The sequence below is a fragment of the Stegodyphus dumicola genome, chromosome 2 (genome assembly GCF_044657685.1).
Source record: "Stegodyphus dumicola isolate Sdum_Otavi_A_Nest chromosome 2, ASM4465768v1".
In the NCBI taxonomy this organism is placed as follows: domain Eukaryota; kingdom Metazoa; phylum Arthropoda; class Arachnida; order Araneae; family Eresidae; genus Stegodyphus; species Stegodyphus dumicola.
In genome coordinates, this window is record NC_140769.1 from 7,061,464 (window position 1) to 7,075,027 (window position 13,564).

A 13,564-nucleotide genomic window follows, 5' to 3' on the forward strand; every position below is an offset into this window, starting at 1 on the left:
AATTCTAAATTGTGCTGCTTTTTTAAAATTATAGATGAGTATTATAGCACAATTTCTATAAAGGAATTTTATTTCAATTATATTTCATAATACATCATAGTGATAAACATTTTTGGCTCAAACATTTTTGAGTAAAAGTTTTTATACATTTAATTCTAATATTAAAATTGTATTTAACCGTAATAATTAATTTTGCTTGTATTTTATAGTGATTATTTTAATTTATTTTTAGTTCTGCATAAGATTTTTATATGCTGTTAATTTAATTTATTAGCTCGAAGGGACATTTTGCGCTGTTTCACTATAAATGCCCGTGTCTCCTTGCAAATTGTTGTTATCAAATATTATCGCAATGCATTATATTTAAAGAAATTAAGTAATGAAGAATCTGCATGAATACATGTATGTTTCTCGCACTGTGACAAAAACGACGGTATCTAGGGCCATCAAATTTTGAATAATGTAATCCTCCACCCGAGCATGGACATCTGGACTGCCGAATTTCGAATTTATTTTAATCTATTTCATATTTTGTAAAACTTGAACGAATTTTTGATTAAAAAACTCAACGAGTTCAAAGCGAGCAATCGTAACACTGTACGGAAAATAACATTTTTTATCTCTAGTGCAGAAATTCTAAAGATATGCTGCTTTCAAATGTACGTGGTTTACGGGCCAAGAACATGATATTCAATAAATATAGGTAACACACAAAACATTAAAAAATGTTCCTTTTTTTGGGCGTAATATAAAATCTGAGTGCTTCTAGATTTTATTTTATCTTTTTTTTTTCCTTTATTACACTCAGAAAATTTTATGCTGCGAATTTTATAAATTACTAAAATTAATAACCCACTTTAATGTTGATAATTTAATGATGATATAATCAAGTGAATAATCGTTTTTTAATGTTATTATAATTTTGAAAATCACTGCCTGAAAATGTTCATTAAATTTTTCAAAAAAATTATCAGGTCTTGTTTAATTTTACCTTTTCCTGTTTAATTTATTTCAAAGTATCACGTACTATCAATTTTATTTAATTTTACGCAAAATTAAGTTCATAAATTTTGCGCTTAGAGTATTTACCGTTTTACCAAAGTAAAGATGTTTGTACAAGAATTACGCGTGAAAAAAATGTGCGAAATGCAGTAAAAACTGCTTTAATGAGATATATTAAATTCTATTTGAAAAAAAACTGTCACTTTCATAATCTTATCACTCTACAACGTGTCACATTTAATAATTAAAAGCAGTAATGTGATACAAACGCCATAGGTTTCAGTGTTAAAGTAAACCAGATCGTCCCTACTCTTTCTTGCGGACATGTCGGTGACGCGCGCCCCGCCCACTGGGCTAGTCTATCTCTTATAAGGTCCCTGTCATGCGTAAGCGACGTCACAACGAAGCACCGCCCAGCATCAACTACAACTTCGGTCGGTGTAAACATCGTTAGCAACTTTGATTCAGAAATTTGAAATAAGTCTTTGTGGATATCTGTGAATATGTGTGTTTGAACGATTTCAAGCATTATACAACTGAATGGCTTGGTTATGTTTCTCCGTATAAGAATGCGAAAGAATAAATAGTGATAATTTTTTTAAATTGGTCTTATATAGAAAATGTAGTTAGTGCACGTAAAAAAAATCTTCAGTAAGATATTCTAGTATCAGATATTTTTACATGATACGATTGCTTTGATCATGATGCGATTGTTCACTGATTAAGCTAAACTTAGCAAAATTTAGTCTATAAATTTCTCTTTCGAAGAATATTCAGAATAAAACTGGGATTATGGTAACCTCACAGTAAGATTAATAATTTAATTCACAATAGAACTGAATAAAGAAAATATAAATAAACAGTGTTATCTGTTATTTTGTAATCAGACTTATAGATTCCAATAGAAAACAATTCCAATAGATACAGAAAAATAGATTCCAAGTTTTTGAAAATGACAATCAACTGCATTTCCATATATTTGCTATTTTTTTCTCGTATCACATCATTCATCATCATGGGCAAAATTGTGAATAAAATTTATATAGTTGCTACTAAAACATCTGTGTGTTTTATTGGATTTATGATGCTTGCATAATAACAGATATTTGTCGTGCCACCATTCATACTTGTGTATAAATATCTGACTCTCATATAACAGTTTATAATGATATCAAGACAATTAGAAACTGAATTTCTTTTCTCCTGGCAAACTAGGATTTGTGTTTGCTCGTTTTCAAAATCAATTTAATTTTATCCAAAATCTTGACTCCTATTTTTTTTTACCTAATTTTAAATAGTTTCCTTTCCAATTCAATAAAGTTAAAAAAAAAAAAAAAAAAAAAAAAAAGTAGACAGTTTCTATTCTCTGACTTCGCAAATTCAACAGATAAATAAGTCAGAAATTACAGAAAAAATGACAGTTTTTTATTGCAAGCAGAGGTTAGGTGCATTTGAGTAAAAATTTTATTATACGATACAATTAAAATATAAAATGAGCAAAATTTCACACATCTTGTAAATACTATTTGCATCATTATCATATTTTTTAAACAAGCTCGCATGTGTTAAAAAAAAATCATGCACAATGTTCCTATTAAAAATTTTATGCTAATTTTTTCTCTAATGAGTATGTTTTTAAAATGTTTGTGTACTTTTATCATGCATCTTAATAACACAAGTGAAACTGAAAAAAATTAATAAATATCACATTTTATATGTGGCGCTCAACACACTTTTGTTCTGCAGTGTTGCCTCTGCTATAATTTTATGGAACACTGCATTTCTGAATATTCAAAAAAATGGATATCAACTGTATTGTGCATCTTTATGAAAGATAGATTAAATGCAGATTCTGCCAAATTGGGAAATAATAGGTAGCAGTGCCAAGAACGCATTTTTTTTTTTTTTTTTTTTCTACATATATCAACTATTCAACTTACTTTCTGTGTTTTCAGCATTCGACTTTACAACCTGTATTTCTGACACTGAACTTGATTTAGTATTAAACTATTATTTTCATTCTCAGGTATGCATACATGGAATTAGTTTCATTAGTTAAAAAGATTATTAGTAAGTAAGATGCTTGCAATGGTATATTGATAAAGTTATATAAGCATGCAAGAAAAGAATTGTTTTAAAGGGTTATCGGTTATTCAATTATGGCAAAGCACACGAGGGCTATCTGCCTAAAGGGAGGGATGTCTTCGTGGAGGATTTTCTAAGGGAAACTGGCTCGTATACACGTTATACATGGGAAAAACCACGAAAGCACCCATGCAGCCAGCCCGTTCGCGGGATTCGAAACTCGGACCAAACTACCCGTGTTCAGCGTCTTTACTGCTCGGCCGCTGGTGGGCCATTTGTTTTAAAGGACATAAATTATATCTTAATAGAAAAATCAACATAATCAGCAAACCAATCAATAATATAATTTGCTATTTCAGAATTTTCAGCAACAATACATTTTCTTTTTAATTTTTCAAAGCTACGAAACAGAAAATAAATCCATGACTGTTTCAAAATTTAAATACTCAAAGAAAGTGTGGAGAATAAAATATTATTTTAATAACGAATATTTATAAGGAATAATGTTTAACATTTATAAGAACTGTTCAGATAAACTATCACTAACAGCAACACATGCATCGCAACCACAATGAGGTAACTGGCATATACTTTGAAAGATGGTCGGCATGTACTTGAACTTGAAAGATGGCTGCAATGGTGCTAATTTGGTACCAAGGTCGGAATAGGGTTTCAAAAATTTATAGTTAACTATCACAAATTCTGCAAATAAAAATATAAAATTGGCATATAAAAAATTTCTTCAAATTTTGTACATGCCAAACAGGTATTATATCTCCTTTTGTGATCTAGTTTTTGGCTAGCCTATATCAGATAATATAACAAAACAGTTTGCATCATACAGGCAATCAGTCTCTTCAAAATTTGTTGCACTATGCATGAACTATCTTTTCTGTAAATACTTGTTTGATAGTTCATAACATAGAGTAAACTTGGAAAGATTTGCTATGTACTGCTAAGCAACTTTTGCTGTATTTAATATTACTATCACATTAGTGTTTATAGAGTATAAACTCTGAAGGCAAATATGATACCTCGTGTTTTAAAGAAATTATTCTATACTTTGCTATTAACGTAATTGGTACAGTCTATAAACAAGCTATTCTTTTTTCTAAAATTACAATTTTAAGTTTTTAAATTATTGGATATAGTTCTGTTTGGATCATAATTATACTTATAAATTAACACTGCATTATTTAGATTATAACAAAGGACTGAACAACTATTTGCCTAAGAGGAAGAATGCCTTTGTGGAATACTTTTTATAAGAAAATTCCTCGCTTCCATGTTACACATGGAAAAAACCACAAAACTCTCATACAGTCAATCCATTTGCTGGGATTTGAAACTGGGTTGAACTAACAACACTCCTCAGTTTTACCATTTGCCTATTGTGAGCCATTTCCGTCGCAGGAAAATATTGCTAATACACATTAAATATGGGTCCCACCAGTCGTTGAGAAGTTATGACCACTGAACACTAGTAGTTCAACCCAGGTTTGAACACACTCAAATGAGCTAGCTGCATGGTTGTTTTTCTCCTTGTGTAACATAAATTTGAGCTAGTTTCCCTTAGGAAGTTCTCCACCAAGGTATTCCTGCCCTTAGGCATGTAGCCCTTGTGTACTTGTTCCATATTAAAATAACCTAACCTAACTTTAAATTTGAATGCAGTGTTCACAGTTATGGTAAATCGCACATTTTAAGGTATTTTTTTAAAATTTCTTGAACTATAGAGAAAACTACTCATTATCTGTAATATGTGTTATTGATCGTTTCGCATTCCTAGACATCCATACCCTGAAAGGTCATTAGGCCTTTAACTGTAATAACTCATTTGCATCATTGGAAAGAAACATTATATCTATTGCAACGATTCATCCGTTTTTCTATATTCTCCTTTTTCTGTATAACATACCTATACGTCTAAGTTTTTGTGCTTTTGCTCTCACCATATATACACAGTCATCTGTTTTCAGGTATGGAAACATCTGAGAATATTATAAAATTGGTATGAAAATTCTAAAATCAAAAAGAAGAAAGAGGTGCATCATGTCTTTAAAGCAAGCCACATTACAGTCTTATGCATGCAGAAGACTAAATATGAGATATTGCTGAAAAAAATCAAAACTTCACTATGCTGTCCACCACTAGGCTAAAACATTAAAATTCCCATTGGAGGGATTATAATCTGCAGTCATGCTACTGAAAAACCATCTGGGAGAATGCTATACATATGCCTGGGTTGAATAATAAATATTTTTTGGTGACATCAGGGGTTGCCACGTAAATGCTTTTTGGCAACATGGTGCGTTGTTTCATCAATATATTCTCGTGGCTTATCGGTGGAGATGTACCAAAAAATCAACTGGCAAAATATTAGGTACTGTTCCATTATCGGGACCGGATTAACAAATGTATGCATGTACACATATATGTGTATGCGCATACCCATACATTCATACTTACATATATGAACACATACATCCATATATAGAGAGTGATCTGATCTTTTTTAAAGTGACAGTGTTTGGAGCGCCCTGTAGTGCAATCTAATAGCCGAAATGGTACCAAACTTGGCATTTGACTAATCAAGACATGGGACATCAAGACATACAATCGTACAATTGAATTATTAATGTTTATTTACTACATTAACTTCCTCGGTGAGGATTTAGACCATATGCAATGTGAGCACCGTTCTCAGAAATAACACCGTGCATTCTGTGCACAACGTTCTCCGCAGCCGTATGTAACATATCACGAGGAATATTCCGCACAATCTTTATTATGTTGTCCTTTAGAATAGACAAATTTGATACTCCACCAACATAAACTTGAGATTTCAAATAACCCCAGAGTCAAAAATCGCACGGTGTGATGTCAGGGGAACGAGGCGGCCATGCAAGTGGAAAACTGCGACTTATGACTCTATCATCAGTGAAATTTTGGCGCAGCAGCTGCTTTACCTTATTACTAATGTGTGGCGGAGCACCATCCTGCTTAAAGATTGTCTGTTGTAGACGGTTTTTTTGCTGAAGTTGTGGAATAACAAGCGTTTGCAGCATTTCGTGGTACCTTTCTGCATTTATGGTGCACGTTTGGGGTCCTGTTGGAATGATGGTCTCAAAAACGAATGGTCCAATTACGAATTCGGCTGTGAAATCACACCAAACAGTGACTTTTGGGGAATTTAATGGGATTTCGTGCATGGTGTGGGATTGCTCAGAAGCCCAAATTCAGCTATTTTGTGTGTTTACGGACCCCTTGAGATAAAAATGGCACTCATCTCTCCACAGAATGCGCCATGTGAAAGCATCATCAATTTCTACCCTGGCAAGAAACGATAGAGCGAATGTCACTCGCTTATCATAATCACTTGGTTTCAATTCGTGCAAGCAGCTGATTTTGTAGGGGTAAAATCCAATAACGCGCCGCAAAACTCTCCATACCGTGGAATAATTCATGTCCAATTGTCGAGCTACACCCCGGGCGCTGCTAGTACCAGCAATGGTTCTCTGCGATCCTTCGACAATTGCAGTTGCCACATCTTCTGATACTGGTTTACGTCCTCTCCCAGCGCGAATGGTCAGTAACCCCGTTTCCTCGAGCTTCTTAATCATTTTCTTAAGATCATTCGGCGATAAAGGACCCTTTTGTATTTTTTTTCTGGTTCGAAATTCTCGAAGAGCTGCGGATGCATTACATTTGATTCATGTAATACAGCTTCACCAGTAACGCACGTTCCGGTAACATGAGAAGCATGTCCACTGGAGCTCGTTTATTTCAGCTGAGATTATTTGTCGGAGCTGTCTGCTACTTGCTTTTATAACCCCTATTACTGTCATCGCACAATATTTGCATTTTTCTTTGATACCCTTGTTTTATGCTAATTCTCGTTATTGTAAGCTATGGCAACGTCACAAAATGCCCTACCGGGGATTTTTGGAACTATTTTTTTTTTTCACGGAATCCTTTTTCCCATGTCTTGATTAGTCTAAATACCAAGTTTGGTGCCATTTCGGCTATTAGATCGCGCTACAAACACTGTCACTTTAAAAAAGATCACCCTGTACATGCATACATATCTACATTTCTGAATTAGGTCCTGATAAAGGAACAGTGCCAAATATTATACAGAAATAGATAAATTATGCGTTTAATAGACAATACAGTGGCTATTAAAATAATGCCCTCACTAACCAATTAAAAATGCTTTTTACCTACTTCAACACAGCTTCTTTCTGCTCAGACATTTATAGATTTAGAAATTTCCTGCGAGGAGACATCAGTAAATTTTCAAGTGCTTGCTATATAATGTAGAGTTTTATGAAATTAACTAAAACATACGTAATACAGAGTAATGACACATTTCTATATTAAAAGAAATTAAAAGATATTCACAATTGGAGGACATCAAAATGAAAACACACTGATATGGCAACGAAATGAACTGAAATATAAACAAAACCTTAGTTTTAAAAATGCTACGATACTTCTTTAGTATTGCAGTTTCCATATTTTTAAACCTCAAGCTGGCATCAGAATGTTCACTTCATGTCTTATGTACACTTTGTTGCTGCCCTGCTTCCTCAATTGCTTTTAATATGGCATAAGAAGCATTCCAAGGTCTCAAAGCTCTCCACAATCTTTCTATATTTTATATATGAGCAGCTGTTGTTAGATCAAGAAAATGAAATTTATTGTCCACAGAAAAATGTCTGTTAGCTTGTACACTCTCGTAAAAATGTTTCAGTGAATAGTCACATTTTTGTAGTGTTTCTTCAATTTTATGCTGTTACATACAGTATTCTGAAACCACTAAACCAGCTGTTAAAACATATACTTTTCTTTCTTTCTTTTGCATATTTCCAAGCTGCACCTCTAAATGCATTCACTGATGTGAAATTTTATTTAATGTCCATTTTTGCATATTCGAATGGGATGTAAAATATGTGCATTTCTTGAAAGAAAGATATAGCAAGCATCTTCCTTACTTCTCAGTAAATTAAGAATTTAAAGATTAAAATATAAATAAAATTCATTAAGATGTAGAATACTGAGAGCTCTTCTTGTGATGAGAGAATTCTGAATGATTATGAATTATTAGCATTTGCATGATAAGAAATATGATAACATGGTTTCCTCGAAGCTCTTCTCATTGCAATCAAACTGTAAATCATCATTGTTGGGGCTGCCAGATGTTTCAGAATAGTTTACATTGGCAATTTATCAAAAATCTTGACACCTTTAAAAACAGGATCCATAATAATAAGGAAGAAACAATATAGCACCCTTATCAAAGTTTGGTTTAATTTATTTGGTTATAGAACGTAAGGGCTATCAACCTACAATGATGGATGTCTTTGTGAAGGACTTGTGCGGACTTTGTGCGGAAACTGGCTCGTATCTACATTAAAAAAGCCAGGAATCCATTTTTAAGTTATTTTTAAAAATGGATTCCAGGCTTTTCTAATGTAGACGGGCCCACCAGCGGCCGAGCGGTAACGTTGCTGAACACTGGTAGTTCGGTCCGAGGTTCGAATCCCGCGAACGGACTGGCTGCATGGGCGTTTTCGTGGTTTTCCCCATGTATAACGTGTATACGAGCCAGTTTCCCTTAGAAAGTCCTCCACGAAGACATCCCTCCCTTAAGGTAGATAGCCCTCGAGTGCTTTGCCGTAATCTAATAAAACCAAACCAAAAACTAATGTAGACGTTTTGCCAAAAGGCTTTCATCGATTTCTACTATGTGGTTATGTCCTCCGATGTTTTTTTTTTTTTTTTTTTTTTTTTTTTTTTTTTTTTTTTGTCTTGAGAAAAGGCTGTGAGCGCAAATTCTCTTAAATATTTGTTGAAATATATCACTATCTTGTTACTCACATCTAACTGTTCTTTTCCCAATTCAATAGTTGTTAACTCTTTGCACCAACAATATATAAATCTGAGTGCAGACAAAAAAGTAATATTGAAACCCTCCCCCCAACCTAGTTCCTTTTCAAATAGATACTCCCTTTTCGTAAATTTTAACGTTACAATGCCGATATTTATGTGATTTCAATTAAAGCTTCATATCGGGCTTGTTGACGCTTTTTTTTTTTTTTTTTTTTTTTTTTTGTCGATTCTAGAATCCCATAACATTGAAAATACTCAATCGCATTCTGTTCTGTAGTAGTAAGTAGACATCAAATGTTTATAATTTTATGGTGTAAAAGCAGAAAAATAGCTGTTAGAACTGAACTCTTGTTTAAAAAAACACAAATGGTTTATCAAAGTAACAATCATATATTTGGTATATAGTTTTCCAGTGTTGGCGGTCTATCTGAATATAACTGCGGGTTGGTTGCACCCTTACATGACGTCTGTCTTCCTAACTGGAAATGGAATCTTCCAGCAGAACAAAGACCCGTGTCACATGGCTCGAATTGTGTTGGAGTGGTGTGAAGAGTATAAGGATGAATTCCAATCTCATCAATTCGGTTCTTAACCTGATAGAGCACATTTGGGATGCCATGGAACGGCAGCTCACAGTTCAAACACAACCATGTCGGAATATCTCAACTCTGAGTGACCGCTGTTTAGACATTTGCTTTAGACTGTATCCAGTTATTAACCAAGTGGCATCCGTGCCATTCAGATTGCAGCTGTTTTGCAGGCGAAAGGTCACGCAATGCGTTACTGAGTAGGTAGTCATACAGTGTATATTTAAAATTCAAAGTAAAATACCATATTTACTCAAGCATTCCCCTCTTCTCCTACTAATTTTACCGCTTGAAAATGGGAAGAGGAAATATATGTAAGGTATCACAACTTCTAAAGAGACAAGGAAATTGATAAACACAGCGTATCGAAACAACAAACGTGGCACATACATATTATTTCTAAAGAGAAGAGAGAACTGGTAAATACAGCACAATAAAAAGCATACGCAATCACAGACTCATTTTTTATATCATCTGTTTCAATGGTCATATCAATTTGAATAAATTCTTTTTATTTAGATAAAATTATTTCCTATTTGTGAACACATTTTACTTCTGAAAATCGGTGTTCTTGGTAACTGCCTAGGTCACCTATGCTTCAAGCCGGCCCTGCCTTTCATACAAAATAGAAAATGGCATGTGATAAATGTGTGCTACTAACTGCTTAAAAGGTCATACTGTAGGCTGCTATCAAAAAGAAAAGATATATATAATATCAAGTTATTTGTATTGAAATATATATAAGGGGTGTTCAAATGAAAAGGTACAAAACGACGTAACAATCAAACCGGTTAAAATTTGAATATGCCGCTTTGGCATAACGTAGTGAGACATCTAAGGACGCGAATGCAGTATGAGACATAATTGGGCGCATGGGCAAGCGCCCGCACATGACGCCGGAGTGAAGGAAGCAATTGTGTGTTCCGTCCAATTGATGCGGTAGCGCGTGTGATGACATAGTGGCATCCACAGTGCAGAATTCGACGATTAAAGGAGCGGCGAGATGTTATCCGATTTCTGACTGAAGGGGGGGGGATAAACCGGCCGATATTCATCGACGGATGATTGTCGTACACGGAGCAGACTGTATGTCCGACAAGTCATTGAGAAAGTGCAGTGCCAGTTCTGCTCCATATACAGCCATCATCCGGAGATAAATATCGACCGGTTTAACCTCTTTCACAGTCAGAAATTTAATAACATCTTGTTGCTCTTCAGTTGTGAATTTTGCATTGTGAATGCCAAGATGTCATCACACGCACTGCCGCATCAATTGGACGGAACACACAACTGCTTTCTTCACTCCGGTGTCATGTGCGGACGCTTGCTCATGCGCACAGCCACGTCGGATACTGCATTTGCGTCCTTAGATGCCTGACTACGTTATGTCAAAGCGGCATATTCAAATTTCAACCGGTTTGGTTGTTACGACGTTTCGTACCTTTTCATTTGAACACCTCTTAAAGTAGAGAAAAACGTTAGTATAAGTGAAAAGGTCTTTGTTTAATTCATGTAAGGAATTACTTCCGTCTATCCAATTGAGAACTATGAATTTAACAAAAGGATTTATACATTATCCTATAAAAACACACTGTAAAACCAACAGCTAAATATCAAGAAATTATCCAAACTGGCATATACATACTTTTAATCAATTTCTGAAAACTGGAACACAACATTCTGGAAATCTCACCTAAATTCACATAAAACGCTAAATTATACTGCAATTTTTTTTTAATTTCTAGTTACAATTAAAATTTATTAAGGTTCACTGTTGAGTGAGAAATTATGCACTTTAAGGGTATTTACTGAAATGATAGAGAAATTTGGGTGGAAATTAAAGATATGGATTTCTAAATACATTAAAAGTAAGTACAATAAGAAAATTTTACTTTTTCTAGAGAAAAGTTTGGTGCTTTTTATTTTTACATTATTAGTTATTATTATTGATAAAAGACGATAAAGTTATCTTCTTTTTTATACTTTCTATTATAGAATAACAGATGCTATAGTTTTCTACAGAAATATGCATGAAAATGTTGGCTATTGGCCACTGGTTTGTTATTCTTGAAACATACAATAGATTTTTTTTCAGAGTAAATGTCATTTCTCATTTTATTTCTTTCTTTCTGTGTTGGGGTGATTAAACTCAAGGATAAACTTCTTACACTTCATAAAGATTTACAATAGACATAGTAGCATGTTTCTTTCACTCGAAATATGAATTTGACATGTATCTTTGCAAAGAAAAGTGGTGCATGCTATCATACAGTGAGAAATATAAAATATTTTGTCAAATGTCAGCCACTATCAAAACTGAAGGAACAGCAATTTGTTATTAACCAAATAGCTTTAATTCAGAAGCAATTCAGTGTATATGCTGTTTCTAAATATCTTTATTTGTTAAAACCTGGTGCTTGCTAAAGGCGAAATTTTTTGTTTAATAACTGACAAATAAATTTAAATTTTATGTAATGCAATATGTAAGATAAACGATGAGGTATGCCTGAAAACGTTTTTATACATATGCATCATTGCAGTAAATACCTTGAAATCTCGGGCTATTCATATCAAAATTTTGTTTTGATTAAGAATGCTCCAAAATGTTTTAAATATAATATATTAAATAGCCATAAAAATATCTATTTCACCACTTTATCTACTGGGATTTCTAGTTAACTTGAACGATACAAATTCAGTAATCTTATGTTTATTGCACTGGATGGCAAAATTTCCTACGAAAAGATACTGTTTGAAAATTACTAAGGAACAACTGATTTATGCAAATTTTTCATTTCTGACACTTGTGCAAATGAAAGGAAATATAAGTATAGAGGATGTTGTAGGGCAAGATCCCTTAGTGCAGCAAAAGGCAGAGGAAACATATCTATTGTTTTCTTATTCAATACAGACTAATATGTTGCGAGATCCTGGAAATCATAACTGTAAAATTTAATTTCTGGAAATATTACCGTAAATTTTATATTCTGACAGTAAAAATGCCTGCCAGACATCATATGAGTGTGTATGATTGCTGTCAAGCCGTTGCACGGCTTGAGACAAGACAAAGTATCCTTCGTTACTGCTGTGTGGAAAAAAGCTGGAGGCCTTAGGAAAGCTACCGCACCTACAGAGGATAGATATATCAGTTTAGTGGCAAAGATAAAAAAAGCTACAAAAATGATTGTCAGACAGCCATAAACCATAGCAGTGCTACCAAGACTGTTTTGACGTTTTTGCAAGATATTTTTGCCTTTCTCACCGATTGTTTGCTTCTTATGCATGGAAGTATATTTCACATGCATTCCACTACAAGGAGAGCATGTTCAAAGAAAATTATGTTGTTATAAGGACCATATTTGCTAGGATTAGCAAAAGTAGTGTACCTATTCTCTGAAAATTCTGCAGCACTATGAATAGCAATTCTCTACAGCAGCTACAGCAGAAAGAGAGGGAAACTCATAATCATCACCGACATGTGAAAAAACTCATTACTATGGTTAAAGAGTAACTGCATTGGGTGTATATCATGCACTGTAGCAAAACTCCTTTGATGAAGGAACAGTGACATCATAGCAGCATCGCCTTGAAATTCTCCTGGATCATGTCGATTTCTTCCAAGGTCATTTGATGCCGAATTTCTGTTAATGGGTGGCAATACCCACCTAATGAAGTGTCTAAAACACTTACGAGGAGGATATTGAGTAAGATATAAATCCCATTTCAGATAAAAAAATTCAGTACTTTAAAAAAAAAATTATAGGTTGTAGACCACTTCAGCCGTGTTAAGTAGACTGTTAATGAAGTTAACTGGATTTCATTTTCTTGTAAAATTTTAGTAAGAAGAAGAATTTCTTGCTGTTGTTGTTCAATTTCTGTGCATACTTTCTAAATTCTGGTAATTTGATTAAAATTGTATTTGCAATAACTTTTTTAGATATGTTAGTACTCCAATTTATAAGTTTAACTGTTGAAAAATTGGACGCTCTTCTTTT